Consider the following 27333-nt stretch of genomic DNA (forward strand, 5'->3'; position numbering starts at 1 on the left):
TAATTTAGGATAGAAACTATATGATGTGATGTTACAGTGATTCAATACAGGATGCCATACTACAACTTTTGGCAGTGTTTTCATAAATGTTTACCCCCAAATCTGAATCCACAAACATAATTTCTTGAGTCAGGGTTATCTCTACTTCTCTGTTCTCTCACAGAAGGTGGCTCATTGTTTAACATGGATGAAAGCCCTGAATCGGTTGTGTCCCCTACGGGAGGAAAAGCGAGAAGCAGGGGGCGTCCTCCGTTATGTCTTGACACACTTACACTCACAAGCTTGATGCGCTTTTTTCCCTCTGAACTGGGGCAAATTTCAAACAAATCTCCTCCACCTATCACATCCTGTCCTTTGCAGTTTACACCGGGAGTGAGCAGGAGGAGGGAGAAGAAGAAGAAGAAGAAGGAGAAGAAGAAGAAGAAGGAGAAGAGCTGTCTTGGAGCTGACCTAAAAACAACTCCTCGCGGACGTTCTCCATGTCTCAAAGACACAAGGCCACACTATCAAATATTTACCAAAAAGCTGTACCAGATCACTGTGCAGGGGGGCGTGCTTGGTAAAAAGGTCTTTGAAAGTGATTCAAAGGCATCTGTGCAGCAGTACATCGGATCTCTCTCTGGTCTTTGAATGGCGATGTGGAGAGAAAGAAAAACACTTCCTTTCTCTCCCACTTGCCCTCAATTCAGCTGAGTGATTATATGGGCCAGTATACAGTCTTTCAGTGTGACGGATGCTAGCTGTAATTCTTTCAATGCTCTGGGATCTTGAGAGAACATTTGCATATGTATGATCAGGCTGCACAATAAGTAATCTTGCCTACACATGCATGGATTCACTACACACCAGTGACTTAAGCCCTCAAACCCAATTTCACATACTCTTCGCAATTAAGGTGCTTTTTTGGATGTTTTGCTATTTTGGATTACGATTACTCAGCATGTGTTTGACAAGCTGCAAACCTGAAAAGGGAGCCCCAGAAACCATATCATTCATATAAATATGAGTGAAAGTACTCAGTGGTGCGCAACCAAGCTTTTTTCTGGCATTGAGGCAACATTATTATAGTGGCATCCCAGCTGCATTACGTACGCCGGCCACTAGGGGGTAGAGCTCCTCTGCTGTGAGTGGCTCCAGAGATGAAGAAAACTGATGCCATGATTTCAAATGAGCGGCCTTGTAAACACGCCACAGACAGTTGTTAAAGATGATAATGAAAACGGGGGTGCCAGAGTGCACAACACAATGAATCCATTTTCCAATATGGATAAGAGGAGGGACAGGAGGCCAAGGGACTTCTTGTAACAACTGTAGGTAAGAAAAAAAGTGATTTTACATCATCAAGAAGGAGCCTTTACAATACGGCTGTCTTAAATCCTCAACCCCCTGACAGCATAATAGCCTCACTCACTTCTTGTAGGCAATTATTGTAGCTTTTAATTACATTGTTGAGGAAAGTGACATCTCTGTCACTCAATTGTGTCTGCTGTGTTCGTTCGGTGTATGCTGCTGTCACTCACACCTGCCAGGTGTTCGTTTGGGACCATGTGCTTTCTTGCCTGTGTACTTCAGTGTGTTTGCGACTGAGTGGCAGTGACACATTTGATCAACTTGTGCGCGGGGGTGACAGTGTCTAGAGGGTGACAACAGGGTGGTGAGAGCAGCTGATTTGCCTTTGTACAGGTGACACCGGGTTGTCACCCACAAAGTCTGCATCATCTGTAGAGGGACAGTTAAAAGATGAGTCTTCTCTTCTGTGCTCTCTTCTCCACACTTGCACTGTCTGTACACCCAGGCCAAACAGGCCCAGCCACCCTGATAAGATCCTGTGTACTGTCACAAGAATTGACGGGAGGCGATCCGGGCTAGAGGCCACCGCGAGCTGCCTCGAAGCACTGTGAGTCACTGTCAGTATTGGCCAGCATGTCCATCACAGGTCTGACCTCTGAAGAAACCCCATCCCTCTGCTGTGGCCTAGTCTTGCAGGAAAGCTACACACAAATATATAACGTGTACATACAGACTGCCCTGAGGCAAGTGAAGCAGAGATAGTGGATGGAAAGCAAGCGGAAGGCCAAGGGGAAACCAAGGAAAGATGGTGAAAGAGGAAAGAGCGGAAGGGGGGAGGAATTGGACTGGGGGCTATAAGGAACCTAGCAGGAAGAGTAGTTGATGGATAGAGATGGAGCAAAGATAGGCAGCTGGAGACAGGGATGTATTAGATCGAGGAAGATAATTTCATATGACATGATAAGGAGAAGGAAGCTCTTATAGACAGAGAACGATGGACTGGACTTAGCTTTGGCTGGAGGCAAAAGGACACAGAGGAATGTGTGCAAGGATGAAATAGCAATGTAGAAAAAGAAGAGTTGTGGAGAATAAAGCGTGCTTGCAAACACTAAGTAACTGTGGAGATAAGCAGATAAACAAAAGAAGAACACTTTAAATATGCTTTTTTGCTTTCTTGCGCTTTTCTGTGCGCTACGTATGAAGCTACAGCCTACACCCAGTTAGCTTAGCTTAGCATAAAGGACTAGTTTACACACTATACAGTATGTCTACTGAGTGTAAATACAACCATTCCACCAGTAACCAGTAACATCCTGGAGTCTCTGCTGGTTGCCTAGCAACTGGTCTCACTCACAAAATACGCACATACTGTATCCCTGTCATTTTTACACACAGGTTTTTGCACGGATTAAACAAACAAAAGATTTAACAAGTTAATTAGTGAGCATCAGAGCTGCCCATAGGCAGATTTTATTGCTTCTGGACAGAGCCAGGCTAGCTATGTCCCCTTTGTTTCCAGTCTTAATGCTAAGCTAAGCTAACCAGCCGCTGGCATTCACAGCATATTCACCGTACAGACATGAGAGTGACATCGCTCTTCTCATCTAACTCAACAAAGAAAGCCAATAAGCATATTTCTTAAACTGTCCAACTATTCCTTAAAGCCATACAGTACCATGTCGGACTAATGCCTCATAATCTCCAGCGAATGGGGAGCAAAATACATTTTAAATTTACCACAAAGTTGCATTTGGGAACAAAACATGAGGTGCAAGCTAATTAACTTCTAACCCTGAACAAATTGCTTTCTGTCTGCTCCAGATCAGCCAGATTAAAAATACAGCTCTTGTTGAAATATAATAGAGACGGACGTATAACAGCATTAACAGCAACGACGAGCCTTATCAATCCAAGCACACATAGTCCATTAGCAGACGCAAAGACTTTGAGCTGATTAATTGATTTTCAATTGGCAGAGGTGATGTGGCGGCCACAAGCACAGCATGATGGCTTTATGGGGGGAAAAAAATCTGTTTGACATCCCCTGGATATTGTTATCCCTTACACACATACACCAGCACCCTGCACTAGTAAACCCCTCGAGTGTGGTTATGATGATGTTAATTGAGAGGTACCAACTCCATGCTCCTCATGCCATGCAGCTCGCAGGGAACAGGATAATCATCGGGACTATGCACAGGCTCTTGCTCTCTGGCCCAAAATCCTTTGCTGCTAGGTGTTCTCAGGGGCTTAGCTGGTGTCAGGAACCCTTTTCATCCCTCAGAGCAGCCTATTAAACTTGCCTTTATTATACAGGGTCCTGATACACCCTAAAATAAAGTCTGGAAAGACTCTCAGGGATGCTGTTGGTTTTATTTCCACATTTAATATGTGCAGCTTGCACTGGCAACATCTTGAGAGCTCTATCTTATAAACTGTTATCGTTCTAACATTGTTATCTGAACATCACACATCTGCAGATGCACAAACTGAGGCATGCACAAAAGGCAGATGCAAATGCATAAAAACAATATAACCAATTTTTGATTTTCTCAGCGCTTCATCTTCAGAGTTTATACATCCAAATTTGGGTATGTGAAACCTCCCTGAACACAGGGTGTCTGGCTGCACAAAATGAAATGTGATTGGCTCACTATCTGATACCCCCCAAGCTTCTTCACGGAGAGAAGCGGCGTTATAACTTTGAGGAGGGGCTCCAGTGTTTTTGATGCAATCTCTGAGGTAAACATGAGTCTGAGACGTGACGGTGAAAGCAATGATTCATCGCGGAGACAGGGGGCATACTGTAAGGCAATTATCAGCATACAAAAAAAGACAATGTTGATACACGAGCAGAGGTGTACTTTGCAGAGGAGAGTTTATTAGCATTAGTCATCAGACCTAAAGCGACACAGCAAATGGGCCTGCTCATATACAGGAAATTGGCTAGTAATGGAGAAAAAAACCTCTTTCTTTTTGAGGAAGCTATTCAAGAAGCAGTTTCATTACTACAAGCCAGTGCATTCATTACTGAGGACATTATGTCGCTAGAGTAAACATATCAGAATATGTACAGTCTTAATATGCATACTATAGTGGCTTGATGTATTGTCACCTATTTACACTGTATCTAACGTAAATAACTAGCAGTGTTACATTATTTCCATAGCAAGCCTTATCTATTTTGCCATTTTTCTGAGATTGGAAGTATTGCCTGAACAATAATTACACTTCCGCTCAGCTGCTTAGCAGTGAAGCAGCAGCAAAGTGAGGGATGCCGGATGCCTTTCAGCATTATCTATCTATCTGTGAAATTCTGCAAATGAAGAGGATTTCAGCGTTGCCAGAAACTAAATGGGTTGAAGTAAATCACCGTGGTCAATAATCCTGACCTAATGTGGTGACTAAACTCCACTGACATACCTGCTCACACCCACTGATTTCTCTCTGATTCAGGCTCCTGCTGATTCAGTGTTAGATCCTGTACGGTTTTAAACTGATGCTTCTTCAGGCAGAATATCATGTTTGCAGAAAATGGTTTTTCTCAGTAGAATTTTTGCCTCCATCAGGAACCTTTTTTTTTCTTCCAGATTGTAGCAGAAAAAAGCTTTCTAATCCCCAAGGAGAGATGAATTTAGGACACATTCTCATTTGCTGCATTTCTTATCATCCCGATTGGAACATAATGTGAAAGTTACATTGAAGCATGGTGCCGCAATCAGGAATACCAATAAAGTGTTATCTTGAACTCTTCGTGTTTCTTTGTCCATGTAATTGTTGTCAGCATCCAACTCATAACACAACTGAAGAATTACACCAGTAGATGTGTATTTGAAGAGTGTCACTTTCAACCCCCCTCCCCCCCGCAATCAGTTTCTTTAGAACTGCCCTGATTTCCATCTTTTCTCCCTGAGTGGGTTCAACATTAATTTTGTTTTTGGTGGTGAATATGTATTGGCATTAATCCAAGATGATAAAAATTTGCAAGTTTAATTCTGCCCTCTGAAATCTCAGCTGCACACTGGCTGCTTATGAATAGTGTTTTTCCCCCCACAAACATTTGCAATAAAAATAATTACAGCCGAATAAAAAGCCTTGATGATAACTCAGTGATTTCAAGTGCACTTTATGGTCTATTGTCTAAATTTTCTAAAAAAAAAATCAAGTGCTAAGAGTTGTTTTGTTGTCTTATAGAGCGGTAATGAGCCAAGTGCAGTCTGTCCTCAAACTCCATATCTACGTGACTCAGCTATTTCAGCCAATTCATCGCCAGCCTGTCACAACAATGGAAGCTAATGAAGAAAATGGGCATCTCAACCATGCTCTTTTCAAAAACTCACAATGCTGCACCCGTTGTTACAGCAGCAGAAAGTGGGCTTCATGACAGCTTCCCCCAACTTCACTTGTGTATCTTTAATGTGTCACTTGAAATATTAAGTCCTCTGTGTTATCTATAGTACAGTATATACAAGAATGGAACTGGAGCTCCATGTTACTTTAAAGAAATGTAACTCAGGTAATGTAGTTAGATAAAAGCAAAAACTAGGTTATTGAAAATGTACTATTTAGTCTTCAAATCAAAGTGCATTAACATGTCGGCATATACCTATATATTTAGAATCTGAACAGTATGATAGCATACAACTGATCAAAGGTGCCATTTTTGGACTCGAAGTTGAAATGGTTCCTGAAATGCAGACAAGAATCTGCTTTTTTCTCAAGCACTCTTAGACATTTTTGATGGACATACAGTTGAATTTGTAATGTTTCCAATTTTCTGTGCTCTATTTCTACATTTATCTAGAGGCTGAGGTCCCATCTGGGCCGTCATGCTCTTTTAAACAGGAGTAAACAACCACAAAATGACGGTCAAATCCCAAACTGGACATGGAATCCACAGTAAGTGGACTTTCTCAGCAAAGCGGTAAACCGCAGAAAATGCTTATATTTTTATAGTGGATGTTCACGTTCACGTCACCTTCTGTTTGACTCATGGATGAGAGTTTCAACATTACAAATTACACAACTGGTGCTTTGATGATAACTGTACACTTTCGTCTGTATTTCCATGTCATCATGTTTCCCTCTAAATTAAACTGGGCACACACAGTGAGGCATCATATTGCAACGTATTGTCACTGCTGAAACTAATTAAAGCCATAGCAAATGGATTGTTGGGGGGGGCTGTGGTAGAGCAGGTCATTCACTAATCAGAAGGTTGGTGGTTCGATCCTCCTGTCTGCATGTGTCCTTGGGTAGATACTAGGGATGTGCAGAGGGCCCAGTATTTGTATTTGTATCTGTATTTGTTGAGGCAGCAAAATTATTTGTATTTGTATTTGAATAAAAGTGGAAAGAGTCTTAAGAGTCTAAGAGTCTTTTTATTAAGCCATAATGCAGAGACAGCACACCGTGTGGCGTGTAGGGAAAAACTTCAAAGGTGATTATTGCTTTGGACTTTTCACTTTTATTGCCTATTTTTTACAACCTAATTTTGTGGAAAGGAGAAGGGGAACAGCAGGTTATGGAGAGTCCCTTGGGAGCACTTCGCTTGTGTCAGTAGCTCAGCTTTATCTCTGGGGAACACCCCCAACTCCGGAAGTGATGTCCAAATTAGGAAATGTGCGTCATGTAGCAGGTAGATGCGACTCCCCTCATTGAGATCTGCTGATAGACGTAACAGTGGAGCAGCGGGGAGAGACTGAGATAGTGATGTAATCAACCTGAGCACTGGTATCTAACTTTTTTTTTTCTTCTCAAAAACAAATAATTTTTAAAATATTTGTATATTTTATATGTAAATATTTGTAAAAAAACCCCACTATTTGTGCTTTGCCGAATAACGTATTTGTATTCAGGCACACCCCTAGTAGATACTAAACCCGATGGCTGTGCTACCCTGTGTAGGAGCTTGCCGCCATCGGTGTGTGCTGCTGCCTCGGAATCCCATAGACATAACTTAAATAAGTGCACAAGTCACACTGAGCAAACACAGCAAATAAACTTCAGCATTACATTGCCAACCTAGGAACCTTTACCAAAAAGCCAAGAAACATAAATTGCTGTTGACATAAACGAGAACCAATAAATCTGTCAAGCAGAGTGGCCTGCATATTGAGGCTGCATGTAACATTAATTGGACTGAAAGACAAATGTTGCTCTGAGTTTCAGTTCGCTTTTGCACTTAGTTACTATAAGAGTCACTGTAGCAAGCAACAGCGTATCAAGTGGTCCTTAAATATAATCTGCAACCGTGGAAGAAAAGTCTGAGTGCATCTGGTGGATAATAGCAACTAAGAACACACTTTTTTTCTTACTCTTCAATAAATGCAACTTAAAATGGAGCAAATTACAATATTTGAAATATAAAAGGCAAAATTAGTGATTTCTAATTTTCAAAAAAGTATGCAAAAAAAAAAAAAAAACAGCAACAAAAAAACCCAGACTTTATTACATTAACAAGAGCAAATGTAACCCATTACTTCTACCGCTGGGTATATCTGAGATATGTGAATGATGACTGACTTTGGTAAAAGACAAAAACCTGAGGTACCTTGAGGTATTTTTTGTTTTAGCAATAATATTGTATCGAATAAATTCCTATATCCTTGAAGCTGTTCAAAAAGTGAGCAGTACAGTAGGTTTGCCGTCTCTCCTGCTGTCTTCTTTCTACTCGTTAGATGATTTTCTTCTTGTTCACTGGTGTATGTGCCACAGAATGATAATAGAGTCCCATCATTGTAAGGAGATTGTGTCCTGAAATGGGAAGCAGCGGCAGCTGAGTCCTTTGGATCATCTCTCCACAGATTAAAAGCTTATTCAAATTATATTTCTCCCTCTCTTATAAACAAGGCGAGCTTTGCATTCCCTGCAGAGAAGTGCTGGTAAGTAGCTTTGCAAACATTTGGGTCTAGAAGCGCACAAATTGAAGCTTGAATGAGCTACTTCTTGTTTGTGAAATGAATGCCCAAAGACGTAAATGGATTATAAGTCATTTAACAATATTGTGGAAAACAAATGTGGTAATTGTTTTTGTAATCTGATATTGACTTAAATAAATTGTTTCATCATTGTTAGAGGAAGGGGAAAAAAACTCCTCCTTCATTTGCGCTGCAACATAACCAGAAGGAATTTTGTAAATAAATTTACCTTGGACATTGCTCAACATAGTTAAAAAAATCATTGTGTTAAACGATTTTCCCTGAAAACCAAATATGATCTTTCAAAATGACATTTCTCAGGCACAGTTAAACCCCCACGGAGCCCTATTAGTGAGCGGGTTTGTCATAAGTGGAAAAAGCAATGGACGGAACAAAATCACAGCAGTATTGGAACAAGATTGCAGTAAATAGCAGATTTTCTTTGATCACTCCATTTGTAGGCAACTGAGCACTCGCCTTGGTATGAAAAAATAAATCACGTACTTTCAGTGGAAGAGCTTAGATCCCCACAATAGCGATCGGCTGCGCTGTACCAGTTCTGCTCTACTCCAGCTTTTGGCAGCTTGGCAGTTCCAACACTTTGCATATTCATGTGAAACTATGCCTGATGATGAGACTGCAAAGCCCTGACACCTTGTTGCAAACACAGTCGATAGTAGTCAGACGCTGGCCCTCTGTATACTGTAGGACTGTAGATATCTTTACTGTCAGCTTGTTGTCTGTGTCTTACTGCGATGCTTCCTCCAGTCAAAAGCATTTAGGGGACAGGAAATCCTGGGCTTTGTCGCGGTTCAACGATGGCTTGTGATGAAAATGAAACAGAGCATCACCTCAGCACAACTTAGGAGACAGGAATTGTTTTAATAAGATGGAGTTATCCTCTCCCTTATTCTTTAACGAACCCATAGACTATTGATACCGCATACCCACACAGGTCATATCATCATCTGCTTCTCTGCCAAAATAAACTTTTCACTCACTGGCGAGCCAAGGTTATGCATGAATTATTACTGTCTAATCTTCCAAGCTATTAATGTCCACAGATGCTAATTTCCGAAATGCCCCTGAAATGATTCAGAGCTACTTTCTATGCATCTATATATGACATGTTACATACTGAGAAGTGTGATTATTATTACACAGTAAATCCACTCAGGTCACTCAAGTCCAAAACATTCTGCCGGTGTGTTTTGGCCTTCAGAAATTCTGAGCACTTTTGCAGCGATAATACAGTGCTAACTTTCCAGTAAGCACTCACATTTTACAGTCAGACCGCATTCAGATCCATCTAAAGGAATGATGTGCAATTACTGTCCCTACTCCCCTCCTAACCCCGCACTATTTGCACACATGCATGCATGCTGCCACGACATACTGCCTCAACAATTCAAGCTGCGATGTCATATTGCATTATGAAGAATGACCTTTGTCTTTGCTGTATCATAAGCCCGGAGTCTGTACTTAATCAAACAAGATTAGTTCAGTTTACTAAGTCTGCTCAGTAATGGGTGCACAGAGGACTGGTGGCACGAGGGAGAAGTCAAGCTGAGTGGAATTCACCCCCTCTGTCGTTTGAATGACATCTATGAGTAAACATTCACAGTGGCTCAGCGGGTTACGATGCCCTGCAACTGCAGCATTCTAGGTTTAAACATGTTTGTTTTATCTTGGCTTGTTATTTTAATTGAGTTCTATTTCATATGTTACAGTTATTCTAGCCAATTTTTCTAGACAATCCATTTTCCTCTATTCTCTATTGTACACAGTAGAGCACCAGAAGGCAGGCGCCAGCACCAGCACAATCATCAATATAAAGTAGTGTCCGTAATTGGGTTAAATTGGAGAATTGTGATTCCTGTATCAGTGAATCTGTTGTATTAAAGATACCTTCAGCTGGTCACTAAATTCTTACTGTGTCCAGTTATCAGTAAACCATCACTAATATAAATGTATTATTCTATCTATTATTATATCTTTTACAAATGTCATAGTTTATCATCCTTGACATTTTCTGTATGTTCATAACAATAAATAAATAAGAAATGTTTATATTTAAAATAGCTAACAGAAAGTGTGAAGGATGGCTGTTAGTTGGTTAGTTTGTCAGGTTTGGGAATTAAATAATATCATATTCATATGACAACAGCCATAAACACAGTGAAATTAATTTTTCAGTTAAAGTGAGTGAGCTAAATATGAATACATAACAGATATGTGTTCCATTTCAGCATTTATAGGACCAGTGCGTAGGATTTAGTGGCATCTAGCTTCCCTTCCATGCATGTAGGAGAACCTACAGTGGCCGTGACACTCGCCAAAAAAAGCAAAGGCCCTCTCTAAAGCCAGTGTTTGGTTTGTCTGTTCTGGGCTACCGTAGAAACATGGCGGCGCAACATCCGTGGAAAGGGACCCGCTCCCTATGTAGATATAAAGGGCTTATTTTAGGGTAACGAAAACACAATGATTCTTATTTTCATGGGATTATACACTAATTAAAACATACTTATGAATATTATCTTCCATTTCTGCCAAGTCTGTTCTGCTAGATGCCTCTAAATCTTACACACCTTTGAGTGTTGGCATATTCAGACAATCTGGGCTAGATGCATCACTCAACCAAATGGGACTGAGTGAATATATCAAAAGTAGAATGGTTCATAAAGATCCATCAAATTAGATCAATTTTTGCTCATCTCATGTAGTTTTGCCAAATATGAAGTCTGAGATTAACCAGGATTTGTGTGTGCATGTGTGCACATGTGAGTGTATGTGTGTATCCTCTGTATTTTACATGCAGGGCCATGTGCCTCTGTGCTCCTCTTAGACATGTAGGTCCTGCAATTGCCTTTTGAGAGCCCCTCCCTGTCACACTTAGGTGCCTTGTGATATGTGACTGCATGCAGATAAACTGTACCATGCGTCTGATGTGACAGCTCCTGATAAAAACGCACACAAATGACTTCATGTCTTCATGAAACTGTCAAGAGTGAAAATCTTCCTCCTACCTCTCTGCTTCTCTGCAGTGTTGGACATGCACAGAGTACATTACCATTTCTCTTATGTTTTAAAAAATGTAAAAGCATATGCTTTCATCTCTCTTTACCAGTGGAGGCCTTTTTCAGACGGCACCTGATGTGCAGAGTGTAAAACGGCCTTCATTAGAGCTATGCCTCAGTGTTAACTGATAGAAAGTTGCTCAACTCTGGCACCCGAGAGTTTTGCCCAGGGCATCAGCTCCCTCTATCAATTAAATGGAAGCTAATTAAAGCCATTTAGACAAAATGAAACAATTTAACACACGTTGCTTGCCACAGGTGATGAAAGTCTTGAGATATGTGTATCCAGGAGGGAGTGTATGATGACATTGTATGTTTTTTTTTTTGTTTCCACCAGGACAGCAAATCCATAACCCATAATTATGTGTTGAACATTTTCAAGTTCTTACACACTCTAGAGATTGTTTTCTTTGAGCCTTTCTTTGAGCACTTGTAGCCTGTTTATTAGAGTGTTTAAGGGCGTTTTCAGACCAATAGCTTGTTTGCTCTGGTCTGAATCATTGGATAAGCTGTTAAACAAACCAAAATGCATCACTACACACCATGTAAGAACGTCCAGTCCAATGAACGTCCAATTCATATCTCTGGCTATCTGCTAGTAACTACTAATTTCGCTCATCCGCACCCCAGCATGTAAAGCCTACCTGGCTACAAGAACTGTTTACCGCAAACTTGCAGGATACGCCAAGTAGTTGGGCAGGAAAGAGGTCCGATCACGTTCCAACCACAAACAAACCACTCCAGAATTTGTTTAGGAGACCTTTTGATGATGTGGTCTTGGTATGGTTGTTTTGGTCTGCACCCAAGTACAATTGCTGTGTTGAGTCCGATTCAACCACACTAAACAGGAGAGGTCTGAAAATGCCCAAAGTTGCTTGTTTTGAGCTCAAAGATTTCAGTGGCTTTGGTGTTGGTGGTAAAGAAAAGACACTTAATTTCAGACTTATTAAGTTCAGTTAACTATGATGGATTCGTTCACTTGAAACAGGACCAAGACCAAAACTTTCAGGTCTCTCACTGTAGTTATTTGGTGCCACCAAAGTTGGAGAAGGCATTATTCAAACATTCAAACCTATCCAGACAAATCAACCCAGAGGAGTAAATGCACCAGAGTCTGAATAAACTCCAAACACACCCTAAGAAAGTAATCTATAAAGCTTTTATCCATTCAAGCATCCTATAATGTTGATCAGTGGCTCAAGTATGGCATAAATACTACTCCACTAATATAGAGTAAGGGGGTTTGATGTATAGCTATAGGTAGATCATGGCATTAACATAGCATACGCCACAAGCAATTTGATTCCCTATAGAAGTCAACAGCCTCCAGTACTTCACTGTTAGAGATTGAATTATACATCTCTGCTGTGTCAATGTAGGCTCAAAATATATGCACTCACGGTCCTGTATATGCTGCCTTGGATAACATGCACTTGTCAATTAATTACTGCTATAATGTCTGTTATGAAGATAGCCTTCTAAATGCTTCATCTAGCAATAGAAAGACTTCAAAACATGTTATGCAGTGGGAGCCTAAATGTCAAGTTTTGGATTTATAATGTGATCCCAACTTCAAATGGGTTAAAATAACAATGCATCATAGTAATGACTGCAATCAGTTCCCACAGTTTCAAAGAGCCACGTCTGTGAATAGCAGCTAACATATTCTAATGGGTGAGAAAAAACTATAACCTTTCTTTTATCAACAGAAAATACCTCAGAGGAAGCGAAAGTGAGTTCTTTTCTGATGGGCAGGGATTAGTATGTGGACTAGGTGAAAAGAGTTCTTTCAGAAAGAGAGAAGAGCAAATGATATATGGCAGAGGGAGAAGAAAACGAAAGATAGAAGAAGAGACAGTCTGCTAGTTCCAGCACAGTGAAGTCTCCAGCCTGCTATCAAATCTAAGCGGTATGAGACTGCAAAATGCATTAATGCCTATTGAAAATATCCTCACTGCCTGATGGAATCCCATAGGAGATATGAACAGTCTTACCTCAATATCAGCTTCAGATCTAATTTGACAAATGGATACCTATTACACTATTTCCTATGATAGGCGCACTAGGCAGTGGAGTGTGGGTGCTGCCACTTTGAATTTAGAAATAAAACATCCCCTTCTAAATTCCTCCTCTCCTTTACCTGAGCCTCTAGATCTACTTGGATTTGTATGTTATCTTTAGGATGTATTTTGATTGAATTCACAGGAATGCTGCCTATGCTAAAAATGCATTAACTACAACTTCAATATATCTTCATCAAGCTGTGCTGCAGAGGTAAAATGAAAGTTGGCTTTTGACATGCGGTTCACTTTCTCCTTTGAACATGGTGTTTGACCTTTTTCTGTACTCTATGTAATTAGCATTGTGCAAACACATAACTCATACAGTGTTGACAGACGTGACTCACATTAATCATTTGTACTTCCATAACCCCCCCCCCCCCACAACCACCACCACCGCTGCCAAAACACACACCTACTCACAGTCTTTGCTCATATCCTCGCACATATCTCTGTCAAATTCCCCTCCAAAATGTAATTAGTTATTCAGAGTGTAGAGTAGTGTCATGCATGTGAGAGAATCTATCTGTATCTGTGGTTTCTTTTTCTCTTTTTAGATGTGAATTTACCTCTCAGATAGTTAATTTGAATGACCCTCTCAGTGAATTGGTGACATCATAGGTGATATGAAACAGCACCACTTGCGCTAGCTCACCCGCAGAGCTGGGAAGTAATATCATTATCTTCTCATGCTAATGATCTAATTTTTCTAGCGAACTAGCAAACTAGCAAACTAGTAAAAACAGTGACATTAGGGTGAGATTTCTGCAGTGGCAGCTTTCAAACAATTAACACCTTGACATGGGGTGCTCTACTTTATTTCAAGTCACTGATTAAGAGAAAAAAATGTCAGATTTATGAAGCTTGTTTTAAAATTATTAAGATACTATATGTAACTTTTGCTGAACAATGGCCACTGTGACTGCAAGTGGCAATTATGGTATGTTGATTTTCAGTTGCTTTAAAGTAAAGATGATATGGACAAAATAATCCCCTATATACACTATAGTGCACAATACTAATAGTACTGTCTGCCGTTTTATTGAATATCTGAACTCTGAATTTGTAAATTTAGCCATTATTTTGCCCTTAAATTAGTATTTTTTTTGTACATTTCCAACATCTCAATTTTATGCTCACTATACCATTAGCTATTGAGTGTCTATTATATGGGGAGTAGTGGATGAGTGAACAAATGAGTGATTTCGGACAAGAACTATATTCTTATATTACAATAAATCACATTATTACACATGAAAGACAAACAAAGAATTATCACCTGAGTCTGTAGTTCCCCTCAGCTCTACAGAACTTTGCAGGGTCTTGAAGTGACAGACTGACTAGGTGGACATACCTGTAGTGCAGCATTTAGCAGCTAAAGAGCAAGATACTTAACTCAGAATGCAATACAGAGCCAGAAATAAAGTAAATGTTGGAATTAAATTCATCAGGTGGTAGGATGCTAATGCTGCTCCATATCTGCTGTGCTGTGTGTGTAAATTAGCAATGTTTCGCTAACAAGTTCGCTATCGACATAAAAGTTGATGATATGTCAGTGTTGTGTTTGCAGCTCATTACAGACATCATCAGTAGGCAACCTGACTAATAAACAAGTGTATGGTGCTAGTATGTCTCCTGTTGAGGTAAGGAGTTATCTCATTTTACTTTTGTCATGAAATTATTCTGAAATATCATGTAAGAGTAGCGCAATAGTTGCATAACAAGAGTCATGAAGTCAGTGAAATGTTTAGTAACGTCAGTTGTACTAGGTGAGAAAAGAAAGCTAGCATGCTAAAGTTTGCTTACATTAGTGAGCATAAGCTACTCATCACAACACAGCAGGTAAGGTGTTAGCAGCAACACTCTAAGTGTATTGAACTAAGCAATGGTGAACTTTATTGCTTATTTATTATTTTGAAAGTTACATGGTCTCCCTTTGAAGACCACACACAAGATGAAATTACTTTTTAAAGTGAATACTTTGTGTGCAAAAAACCCCCAACAACAACAACCTATTTCTCATTTTGTTGTAAGAAAGTAACAAGGTTTTCTTGTTATGATGAGATACACATCTTGTAATGGAAAAAAACGTCTTGTTTTCTCATTTCTCTTGTTGTAACAAGAAAAGTTTAAACGACTGTAGCCACCGCTGTGCTGCAGAAATGGATGAGCAGGAACATTTGAATGAACCAATTCTACAAGTTTAAAAAGAACAAAATGAAAATGACTCAGATGATCTACTGCAGAAGGAATTGTCTCCAACAGAGTCACTGGGTAATCACAGACATTTTAGGATTTTGCATTATTTCTCACAGGACATCTTGTTCTGTCAATTTTTGTTCTTCTACCTAACCTGCTGCCATCAGTGCAGTTTCTATTTTTTTTATTATAAAAAAAATGTGCAAAAATGTCATGATTAAAGCGTCCTGTTTTAATAAGAAAACCTTCTGGTTATAAAGAGCAAGCATTTGTGTTTGCAACAAATGCCTTTGTATTTTTATCTTTGTGTGGAAGCAGAGATAATGTGATATGCTGCACATAGTGTGGATATGAAAAATAACTTGTCTGAATAAAATGGGTGTATTTATACACAGTAAAAATCTTCCTGTGCAGCTTTAACAATCACATAAAAGCAAATATTATAAAAATAAATGATGAAAGAATGTATAAGCATGATATATAACCGTAAAATAAACTACACAGAAAAGCATGTACATAAATTGTAAAGAAGTGATAAAACAATGATGAGCCTTCTGGCATTAGCTCCACTAACGCAGGTCGTTTCAAAGTCTTGGGTCCCTCATGGCAAATGCTCGAGTCTTAAACCCAGATCTGAGGCTGGCACTGACTCATAGGAGGTTAAAAAATTTGCAACTCAGTGTTGGACCAAACCCAATCTTGCTCATCAGTTAAGTTCACAAGCAACTCTAAATTTACATTTAACCATTAAAAAGATATTTCTATGTGCACTAGTTGAAAATAGCTGCTGCACAAGACAAAACTCTTTGGATATGTTTAAACATTGAAGGATATAAGCGTCAATGACTTTCTGCAGATTGCTAAATGGTAAAAATGGCCAAGCCACTCTCTGATAATGTCAAATTCAGCTTCCCTCTAAAGAACTAATCAGAATAGTCCGCACTTATACTGATAAATGTCTTGCGCTTTCCAAAACTGATACATGGCCCTCTCATTCATCAGCATGATAAGGGTTTAGATGAGAGAAAGGCACGGATCTGGTTGATGGATTTACAGTGTTCATAACCACTCTGAAGATAGCTTCTCTCCTGCAGCTAGCACTACGTTTTGTGAGTGTTTCGTTGCCAGAAGCTGTGACTAATGCAGTAGTTGTCAGAAAGATTATCATTGCTTTAATGTAAGGAGGTGAACCAACACTAAATCTCGATAACAGTGGCAGGGAAATAAAACGTGGAAATTTCAGCTTTTGCTCTTTCCCTGCTGTTGATTGTGGCATCTCACAGCATACAGTGTAGAGAGATGATTGTTTCTTTTAAATTAAAAAACGGCTTCGTCCTCTGGTCGCTCATAACTTCACACCTTATCAATGGAGATAAAGTGGGCTGTTTGTTTGCTTAGCATTTATTGTTTTTTCATTTTTAATTTGTTCAGCTTTCTTTTCTCATCTGTACAGAGGAAATTGCCAATGCTAATGAGCGACAGAGGAGAATTATTCAGTTAGAGTCTAAGCTAAAATGAATGCTGTTTAATTTCTCAGATACATTAAGAGTATGTGTCTGTGGCTTAATCTCTACTGGGTAAATGTCTTGTGAGCTGTGGACGGTGACTGAGTGGAACTAAACAACAGGATCAATGTGAAGTTAACTTGTGAGATGAAATTACAGTAGACTCCTGGTTAGAGAGACTCTCCTGTGACTGGATGACATCCCCTGTATTGTTATTGAAAATGAGTATCCTATAAAAACACTGCCTTTCTTTAATAGAATTTTATAATTAACTTCAGTAATATATTGATAGTTCACCCTATGTAGATGTATTTAAGTCCAAAGCATTAAATACAATTTAAATTAAATGTAAATGCAATTTACAAATGCAAATAGTGTTACCAGCAAAAATGGTTAAGTGATGCACAAATTTGCATATATTAGTACACTCAAAAGTGACTCAATAGTAACAAAATATTTGTTAATTGAGGAATATAATGTAAGACTCATGCTAAGCTAATTGTAATAGTAAATGGAAATTTGTCTGTGCCATGCACAAACTTACCTCTGCCTGTTCTCCTTCTCCCAGGGCGTTCAAGCAAAAGAATTCCCCGATGACTTGCACACCCATTAATAGTTCCGGGAGGGTAACAACAAGCAGGAAGTCAGTGGAGGGCCGTTTGGTTGTACTGTTTGAATGTATTTATTTATGTAAGATATTTATTGGTATTTATTAGGTTTACATTTGGATGTGTAAACGCCCCTCTACCCACTTCCCACTTGTTGTTACCCTCCTGGATGATATGGTGTCTAATTAAAGTATAACTGTGTTTGTTTACTGTCTAATAAAGAACATATTATTTCTAGTTTTTGTCTAATTTGATACAAAGTACGGCTTATTACGTCTTATTAGTGTACCATAGAATAAAGAGCATCGAGAATTTCCTCTTACAGGCCTTGTTAGTCCTGCAAAAAGCTTTGTCTGGTCCCCTGCTTGCCAGGCTGTGTTAGAATCAGCTAAGGCTTTGCTGTGTAGTGCACCTGCCCTCGCTGCACCCAACTTCACACACTCTTTCAAATTAGAAGTAGATGCCAGTGCGTGTGGCGCAGGTGCTGTTCTTCTGCAGGAAGAGGAGCAGTCCATTGATCATCCTATCTGCTACTTTTCCAAAAAGTTTAGCAAACATCAGCTAAACTATAGTACCATTGAAAAGGAAGTGCTCACCCTGCTGCTCGCCTTACAGAATTTCAAAGTGTATATCAGGTCCAGTTCACAACCTGTTCAAGTCTTTACTGACCTGTTTCTTGTACAGAAGTGCAACTCTAACCAAAGGCTTATGTGCTGGTCCCTCCTTCTGCAGGATTTTAACCGGCAGATTTATCATAAGAAAGGCACAGAGAATGTAATCGCTGATGCTGTGTCTGGATCTTCTCAAATTTCACTTGAATTGAATATTACAGGGGGATGTTTAATTCTTGGGAAATGGGGTGTTCTGACTGTGGTGGTAATTTTTGTTAAAATATGTTTTACTTCATCAGATTGGATGTGTGTATGGGTGTGTGTGTCTGTGTGTGCATTTATGTAAATAAATGCAAAGATGGCGTTGCTGCTAGATAGGGGCATCTCCCATCTCCCTCCTCTCCCAACTGGTCACACTTCCTACCCAGATGCTGTTTAATCAGGTTTTGTTCCCTTCTTTTGGAATTAATAGGGGTGGGCTGCCAGTTTTAGTTAACCTTATTTTCTCCTGTTTATTAGGGAGGTAAGGCATTTGATTTCTTTGTTTTTGTGAGATTATATTGGTTACTTTCCAGTTCTTTTCCAGATTTGTTTTGTTTATTATGTTGGCAGTTGTCCACCCAGAAGGTAAATCGAGCTCTATCTGCAATATTTAATTTAGTAAAAAAAAAACACTTTCTTTATATTGAGCTATTTGTCTCTGTGGCTGCTTGGGACCTGGGGAAGATGGGGCTTGTTCATGTTGTGTTTTGGACATCCCTAGACGGGGTATAACAACATCCACAGGATATTATGATCATCGGCTTTATGGTGTTTTAGACGGATCTTTCCAGAAAGCCGCTGTGCAGCTCAGACTTGCATGAATGGTACTGGAGTCCCTCTGTGATCGCGCTCTGATGCACACTAATAATAAGCAGCATTTTTTAGATAATACTTTTTCCCTCTGATACTGGGTCTGGAACATCTGCACATCCAGCCAGTAGGTAATATGGCCACTAGCGTTTTGTGCTGTATGTAATGAAGTGTGTTCAAATCTTGCATCTATTCCCACAAATCAGTCACTTAAACTCTTAAACATTAAAACACTCCTGCTCAAGCTTTTACATACAAACCAGAGCTCAAATATTTTACTGAGCAGTATGGTAGTTTAAAAGTATAAACCCCCCTGAAAACTCTGCTCAGTCTACCCTTGGGTGCCTCCCTCTGTGGCAATGTCATTGCCAAGGTTTTAAATATTTATCAGAGGTATCGGTTAATTAAAACAGTGAGGGGCTTCAGATATCCTGCACTCTAATCCATTTTAACGAACATCTGCCAGCATTGCATATGAGAACATGTCATTAAACTTAGCTGTAAAAGTATGGTATTTTATAATCTCCTCCCAACCAAAACAGTGAGGCTGTCGAATTTATTGAATTCATTATAATAAACATGTGCTTGTGCTTTAAAGAAAATCTATGCAATAATCTTTGCCTAGGGCGTCAAATCATTTTGTACTAATCAACTAACTGAGTGTGTTTCTTACTGCCAAGCATTTTGTATTTCATAAAACATTATGTTGTTTCCAAAAGTTATGTTGTTCTACAAGTGAAATCATAATTTCTGAATAAAACAAAAAGAACACTACAAAAGCGCAGGATTCTGCTACAATACCCCAAAATACCAATTTTGTCCACAATTCTGCAGTAAATCCAGTGCTCCCCCCTCCCCTCCCCACCTTTTTGGTTCGGTTGATTATCTAGTTTAGAGCCAAGCAACAGTAAGATTTACCAGCCTAACCTTTCTCCACAAATTTCATGAAAAGAAGCAATTATAGATTGGAACAATACATGAAAGAGAGCCATCACTGCATTGAAAACTCCCTTCTTTCTCAATAATGGGGGAGATAATCCTATCAAAAGTGAAATGCACTAACATTTCTGAGGTCAAGCCCTCAGACTGGCAACAAGCGAAAGGCCTTTACTCTGCTGCATTCACAAGAGACAGCAGACATGTTGGGACAAGTACCAGCTGTGCATTTCCATTATCTCAAGACAAAGTCCTAAAATGTTGAGCCGGTGCAGTCGTGTTGCATGGGCTGTTGAGTTTTGCAAGTTGTTGAGATTTGAAAATACTTTAGTTTTACTCTGTCGACCAAATATAGGAGGTAAGTCTCAGTACAATGCTCTGCACAAACCTTTATACTCACAATTCATTTTCAGTGTAAACACTGTAATCCTGAAACAGTAAAATATGAACTAAGAGTGCAATACGTGAGTGCGGGGTGTTTTTCAAATAATTTATGAGGCTGCAGGATGTGCTGCCCCAACTGATGATAAGAGAAGCAAGGTTTTAACAAACGAGAGGGCGAAAGGAAGATAGGAAGACAGGAAAAAAAAAATCCTCCACTTTGATTTACAACTGGAATGGAGAGCAAAATGAATGTGAGGCTGTGAAGCTGAGACCTCCCATCTGCTGTGCTGTAGGACAGAGGCATAGCAGCCATCTGTGCCTGAATCTGTTTTCACATTTACATTTCGTAGGGGAAAAATCTGCAATCTAACAGGCCCGAGATTATGTAATCTGCTATCACAAGTATATTATATCCTTATATACAACGTACAGTACAAACACTATCTGTGTGAGTGAAAATCTGCTAGGGGCAAGAGGTAATTTCATTTCATTTTCAATGCTCTACTTGTTCCAATAACTCTGAGACAGTATTTCACAATGAATGTAGAGCTTGGTCATGACCATGATCTCAGCCCATTTATTTCAAATATTAGCATTATTAGCAAATCAAGACCCTTTGCAAATCTAGACCAATATGCAAGAACCAATGCTATTTCAGATTTGAAATAATCATTTCCTGAGAAGCAAACGCCAAGACTTTTCTTTAAAAATCAAATCACATCTTTTCTGCCTCCTCCACTGGACCTTGAGTCTATGACAAATGTCTCATATTTGAACACTGGCCAGACATCACTCTTGGGTTCCATAAATTACAAGGACAAAAGAAGAATTGACAGATTAGATAGGATGAATAAAACTTAGTAATACCAAACATAATGTAATGAACAAACTTTAGAGCATAATTACAGATATATAGCTAACAGCTAGCTAGCTAGTTGGATAGATTAGTTTAGATTTGATAAAATAGATAGATAGAACATATCCACAAGATAAAAACATCACATTAACAGAACAAAGACCTTTCAATTGTACAACATCAGTGCATTCATACCCATAGTGTACAGCCTACATTCTCATATTTATGTTTACTGTAGTTTGTTGACCACATTAACTGCATTTGGGATAAAAGAACCCTTGTACATCTTTTTCTTTGCCAGAGGTATTCTATAGCGTCGCCCTGAGGGGACTAACTCAAACTCAGGATGTGTTTTGTCATTGATGATTGACAGAGCTTTCCTGTGTGTTGCTGTGCTGTAAAGGTCATCTAATGTCTTTTGTTGGCAGCCTATTACCTTCACTGTTGTCTTAACAATCCTGGTCGATTTGTTTCTATTTATTAAAGTCAAGTGCCCATGCCAGACAAAGATATTAAAAACAAGGATGCTCTCTAACAGGCTGACATACACTTTTTCAAAAAATGTAAGACTGACCCCAAACCCCTTCAGTTTCCTAATTAAAAACAGTCTCTACCTAGATTTCTTACATATAAAATAAACATTGTCTGTGAAACTCAGTTTGTCATCTATGTGTGTTCCCAGATACTTAAAACAGTTGACAATTGCTTTAGAATAAGTTCTTTTTGTTTTTCCAACATTAATTAACAATGAGCTGGACTTACACCATCTGGAAACCTGAGCGAAATAATCAGAGACATCCTCATTTTTATGGAAAAGACCCACTGAAACCCTGTCATCAGCATATTTAAATAGCTTGAAATTGCTGCTGTGCAGTGTCATTTCATTGGTGTACACAGAGAATAGTACTGGAGATAAAACACAGCCCTGTGGGGCCCCTGTATTTAAAACAACCTCATCAGAGAGTACTTCTTAAATACAGACTCTTTGTGGGCAGTCAGTTAAAAAATCCTTGACCCAATGCAATAATGCAAGGCCCTTGCTCACCCCTAAGTCTAGAAGCTTTTGCAGAGTACATGAATTTGCATCATGTTAAAAGCCAAACTAAAATCATCAAATGAAATCTGTACATATGTGTTAGTCTTCTGTAGGTGACTTGTAATCATGTTGACCATAGTGAGTGTGGCATTCTCAGTCCCACTGTGGGTTTTATAAGCAAACTGTAATGGGTCCAGTTGTTGTACTATGGATGAGGTGAGATGTTTACTGACAACTCTCTCCATGCATTTGGCCAGTACAGGGGCAAGGGCTACAGGACAGAAGTCATTCAAATCTTTGGACCCTGGCTTTTTGGGTACCGGTCTGATAATAGATGCCTTCCAGACACGGTGCAGGTGTACAGTAAGAACTGGAATAGTTTGCTTAAAACTGACCTTAGCTGGATGGAGTATGTCCATGTAGGCCATCAGGTTCAAGTGCTTTATGGGGCTTAATCGGAGAGCGGCAGATGCCAAACTCCTCCTCAGACAGCTGGATTGTGGGGTTTCTGGGTATGCTGGCACAGATGGCGTTGCTCCTGTCTTTACAGCCTGTGGTGTCAGATTTTCCATAACAACGGTTAAGTTCATTCATAAAGGAGAGGCTGTCTATAAAGGTATTCTCTTGTCTTTTGGGCACTCTACCCATTGTGTTAAGTCCCTGCCATGCTTGTCGGGGGTCCCTGTGCAGAATTGGTTCTCTACTTTGTTCTTAACCTCTAATTTGGCTTTGTGTATCTTGGCCCTGAGCTCCTTTCTTTTGTCTTTGACACTTTCAGTGTCATCCCTGAGGAATACCACCTTTTTGTCAGTAAGGCGTCTTTTCAAGTCTTTTGACAGCCGGGGCTTGTTATTAAGGAATACTTTGACTTCCTTGGTGTTGATTACAGATTCCTCACAGAATGGTGAGGAATATATGAAATAATACACTCTGTAAGCTCATGGGGGTCTCTGCATGAACCAAAAACATATCACAGTTTATAGTTTCAAAACAGCACTATAGCTTTTCCTTACTTACTTTATCCCAGACTTGAATTCGTCTGTACTTTGGCAATAAGTGGATGACGTTCTGGTCTGATTTGCCAGTCAGAGGTCTGCATATTGCCTTATATGCATCCTCAATATTGCCATAACAGAGATTCAGGATGTGTGATGAGCGAGTTGGACAGTCGACATATTGCTGCAGAGTTGAGAGGTGTGCTGTTAAGGATAGTGTGTCAAAATCCCCCAGAATGATAGATGGATAGAAGCTGAAATGAAAAAGTTGAGTAGCTGAGTAGTGGTTCATGAGTTTAAATTGTAGGAACTTTTTTGTATTAGGAGTTTAAACAATCAATACCTTCAAAGTGGGGAAAAAAATCTGAATAGGGTGGCTAGAGAGAGTGCAAGAGAAGGTCAGGGAATGACATAGAAGCGGTGAGACTTCAATGCCACATATCAGCCTGTCCCTGGATTCAGTGCGAGCCACCCCGCACGGATGATTCACATTGTGAGACGCAATTACCAGCGTGACATTTCCTTTTAATTGGGTTACCAATGACTTTTCCGAGGCAAAGGTCATTTTCTGGCACAAGTCAAAGTCTTCTCCCGCCTATATTTCAATGGAGGACTGATGAAGGATGGGTCTGGTGAGTGGCAAAATCACACTTGTGCAGAAAGTCATATTTACATATAATTTACAAGCTCTTTGGTAAGTGGAATTACAAAGGTCACAAGGCATATCAAATATAAATCCCAATGGAGACAACTTACTGTCCTGTACATGTGTAAAGAGATTATGTCACTGATAAACAAACTGAATCTCAAACAGTAAAGCAATAAGCCCCAAGAGGGCATGGCTGTGCCTAACAACACCCCTCAGCTGTTCTAAAATCACTGTAAACCATGGCCTCGTGGGGCTTATTGCTTTTATAAAACGGTTACTACATAAACCTGGCAAGGTTTCATAAAAGAAAAACACAGCAACAAAAAAGCAATAATTTATAGTTAACAAATAATCATTCTTCCGTCAAACAATGTAGTTCTCCAGCGACATTTAGTAAAATGGTTGCCAAGCAACACACAGACACAGTGGCAAGCATGCTTAAAGATTGGGGTGATTATAAACATTTATCTGGGCATTGCTATAAATTGTGAAATTGTTGAAGTAGTGTTCAATTATGTTAGCACTCTTCTTTGCTGGTACTGGGGTGTTTGACTCTGGACAGGTGTGTTTTAAGTGCGTGGTGCCAGAAGCAAGATTATTGCTCCAGCATCTTCTTTCATTGTAGTTTGGGCGACAGAAAGATGGCAGAAAGATGGCAGGGACGATTCATATTTATGCTCAGTCGCTGACATGATTTCTCTTGCCTCTAGGCCAGGATCAAAGAGTTTCTGGTGCTTTGCAAGCAGTAGTTGGTTTAGATTGTCTCGGTGCTGGCTGCTTTACAAATCTGCGGCAACTTCTATCTTTAGTATACCTAATGTTAGGAGAAAGAAGAAAAAAAGTTCCCAACATGTTGCAGTTTCATTATAACCACATGAATCTACCATTGGCAACTGCTATGCTCACTTTCTGCTACTGATGTTGTCACTTGCCAGCCATATCATTTTTGTTACAGTGTAGAATAACCAAGCTGCACTGTAACAAAAAAAGCATTATTAACTTGCCGTAGATCGACGGTATAGTTTGTCCGCTTTGGATGGAGATACAAGGCCGGTGGATTGGGCAGCAGCAACGACATGACACAGTGGGTTCCCTGGCTGCTCAAACATAAATCCCTGTAAGCCCTCTTTGTTTCTTTCGTCAGCATCTTTGTGTTTTTTTTGTGCATTCATTGAATGACAGCGTTGCATATTTCTTATTGTTTTCGCCCTGGCAGATGATAAATGATTCGGGCATCAGTTAGCGGTTGCCCTCTTTAGCCCTGCATTCGATATGCAGCTGCACATCAAACCAGACTTCATTGACAAGAACCTCAGATGTATTTGGATTCAGTGCGTCAGAATGCTTGACTTTCCGAAAGTCTGCCTTCGTTAATGCTTGGTGGTGGGACGTTTTGTTGCGTCCTTCTCGATTAAGTTTTTTCACTGCTGCAACGAAAATGTTGTCACTAGTAATAAACTCGAGATCTTTCAACAGACACCAGGATCAGCTTATCAGTGGATCACTGATGTACCGGTTAACCCCACATGTAGGCCAACATAACCGCTGAAACCATAGGGTTCAAAACTGACGGAGAACCTGGTTTAGTTTCATTTTGGTGATTGATTTCAAATCAATAGCCAAATCTTTTTTAGTACACCGGGTCTGAAAACAGTGAATGGACCACATAGTCTGTGTAAAGGTCCCGGCTTCATTTCTTGACTTTCCCAGCTCTTATAGTCTCTCTCATTAATTTCAGTGTGTCGTCTTTCATTTTCATCTTCCTGCTCCATCCTGTCCATCTCTTTCCATCACTCATTCACGCTTAGCCCACCCAGTAAATCAAAATTAACAAAAACTCTTTTGAAACAATTTGTTTGGTGTATTAATACTGATGTAATGCAGTCACAGGTGTGTGTTTACTGTGTGTGTGTTTATAGGGTATTTTACAACGGGGCCAAACATAATCAAGGACTGGAACTGTCCATTTAAATCTTTTAGCATCCATCTTGTGAACATGTACCTAACAACTGGGTAGGCCTACTAGAGAAAAGAACATATCCAACAATACTGGATGGTGAATACGTGACAGTAAAGTACAGTAACTGGGCTGTGTCATTTGAATGGGTTTTAGAGCTAATGGTTTTTGACATAAATAGACACGGAGAATGAAAAGCCTCACTTTAAAGGGATGGTTCGACATTTTGGGATATCTGCTCACTTGCTTCCTTGCCGAGAGTTAGATGAAAAGATCGATACCACTCTCATATCTGTTAGTTCAATATAAAGCTGGAGGCCATAGCCAGTTAGCTGAGCTTAGCATAAGGACTGGAAATAGCTAACCTGGCTCTGTCCAAAGTTAACCCCCCTAAAGCTGCACATTGTTGTTTTTACAAAAAGTAAAAACGAGACATAATGTGTTAATTTGTGCACGTCAGTGGTGCTGGAAAGTGCGTTTTGTTACTTTCAGACAAAGCCAGGCTAGCTGTTTCCCCCTGTTTTCAGTCTTTGTGCTAAGCTAAGCTAACAGAGAGTGGTATCCGTCTTATCTAAGTCTCAAGACTTCACAAGAAAGTGAATGAACGTATATCCCAAAATGTCAAACTATTTGTGTAATGAATTCAAACTGCTTTTTCACTTCAAACAACTGTAGGCAACTTCGTGCTTTCAGGCTGAAGGTTAGATTCTACTGAGCCACACTTGCAGATCTTGTGTCTTAATTTCTTAAAACATGCCGTCTAAGGAGGTGCTTTTAAACAGCCATCCCCTGCTAAATACTAGAGAGTAGCAACCTGAGTGAGTCAATGACGGTTAGAGCAATTTTGCCACTTGCTCACTTTTTGCAATTAACTAATCAGGTCAGATACTAAGGGAGCTGGCCCCAAGGTGTTTCCTAGCAACCATGCCTCAGTGGTCAGCCTGCAGTGTTGGTGTGTGTGTTTCTGTGTGAGGGAGAGTTACTGCCGCAGTAAAACTGTCTCTCGGCCGTTTGTGATTTGTGACTTCTCTCTCTTTGCTATGCCAATGTAGTGGAAGGCACGTACTGTCTTTTGTTTGAGCAAGTACACTTTTATTACAAGGCAGAGATTGGCAGGTGGTGCAGGATCTTACAGTATAAACATACTTTATTTAAAGGACAGCGCAGCTTCCCCTCACTGTGAAATAAAAGAAGTTTTCATGCATTTTAAGTCGGTCTGCACAATTTATTGTATTTTCACTGCCATTGCCAACTGAACATATGTGGTCGACACATTGCAAAGGGCTGCAGTATCACAACAGGTAAAATTATAATGCTGGTAAACAAAATTTCCAGGTGGCAAACAAAACAACAGATGTTCATATTTGGACTTGGATATCATTATCCTGTTACCTAAAT

General features: G+C 39.8%; 1 long non-coding RNA gene across 1 annotated transcript in view; it reads right to left on the reverse strand.

Moving 5' to 3' along the window:
- The window catches only part of LOC137176219 (uncharacterized), a 35437-nt gene extending 11854 nt beyond the window's left edge, over positions 1 to 23583 (reverse strand). Inside the window, exons 1-2 of the long non-coding RNA XR_010925827.1 lie at positions 23352 to 23583; positions 22730 to 22885 (exon numbers count right to left, since the gene is read on the reverse strand). This is a non-coding gene — a long non-coding RNA (uncharacterized lncRNA). The remainder of the gene's footprint in view (positions 1 to 22729; positions 22886 to 23351) is intronic.
- Between the last annotated feature and the right edge of the window lie 3750 nt (positions 23584 to 27333).

The sequence above is a fragment of the Thunnus thynnus genome, chromosome 23 (assembly GCF_963924715.1).
Source record: "Thunnus thynnus chromosome 23, fThuThy2.1, whole genome shotgun sequence".
Taxonomy (NCBI): domain Eukaryota; kingdom Metazoa; phylum Chordata; class Actinopteri; order Scombriformes; family Scombridae; genus Thunnus; species Thunnus thynnus.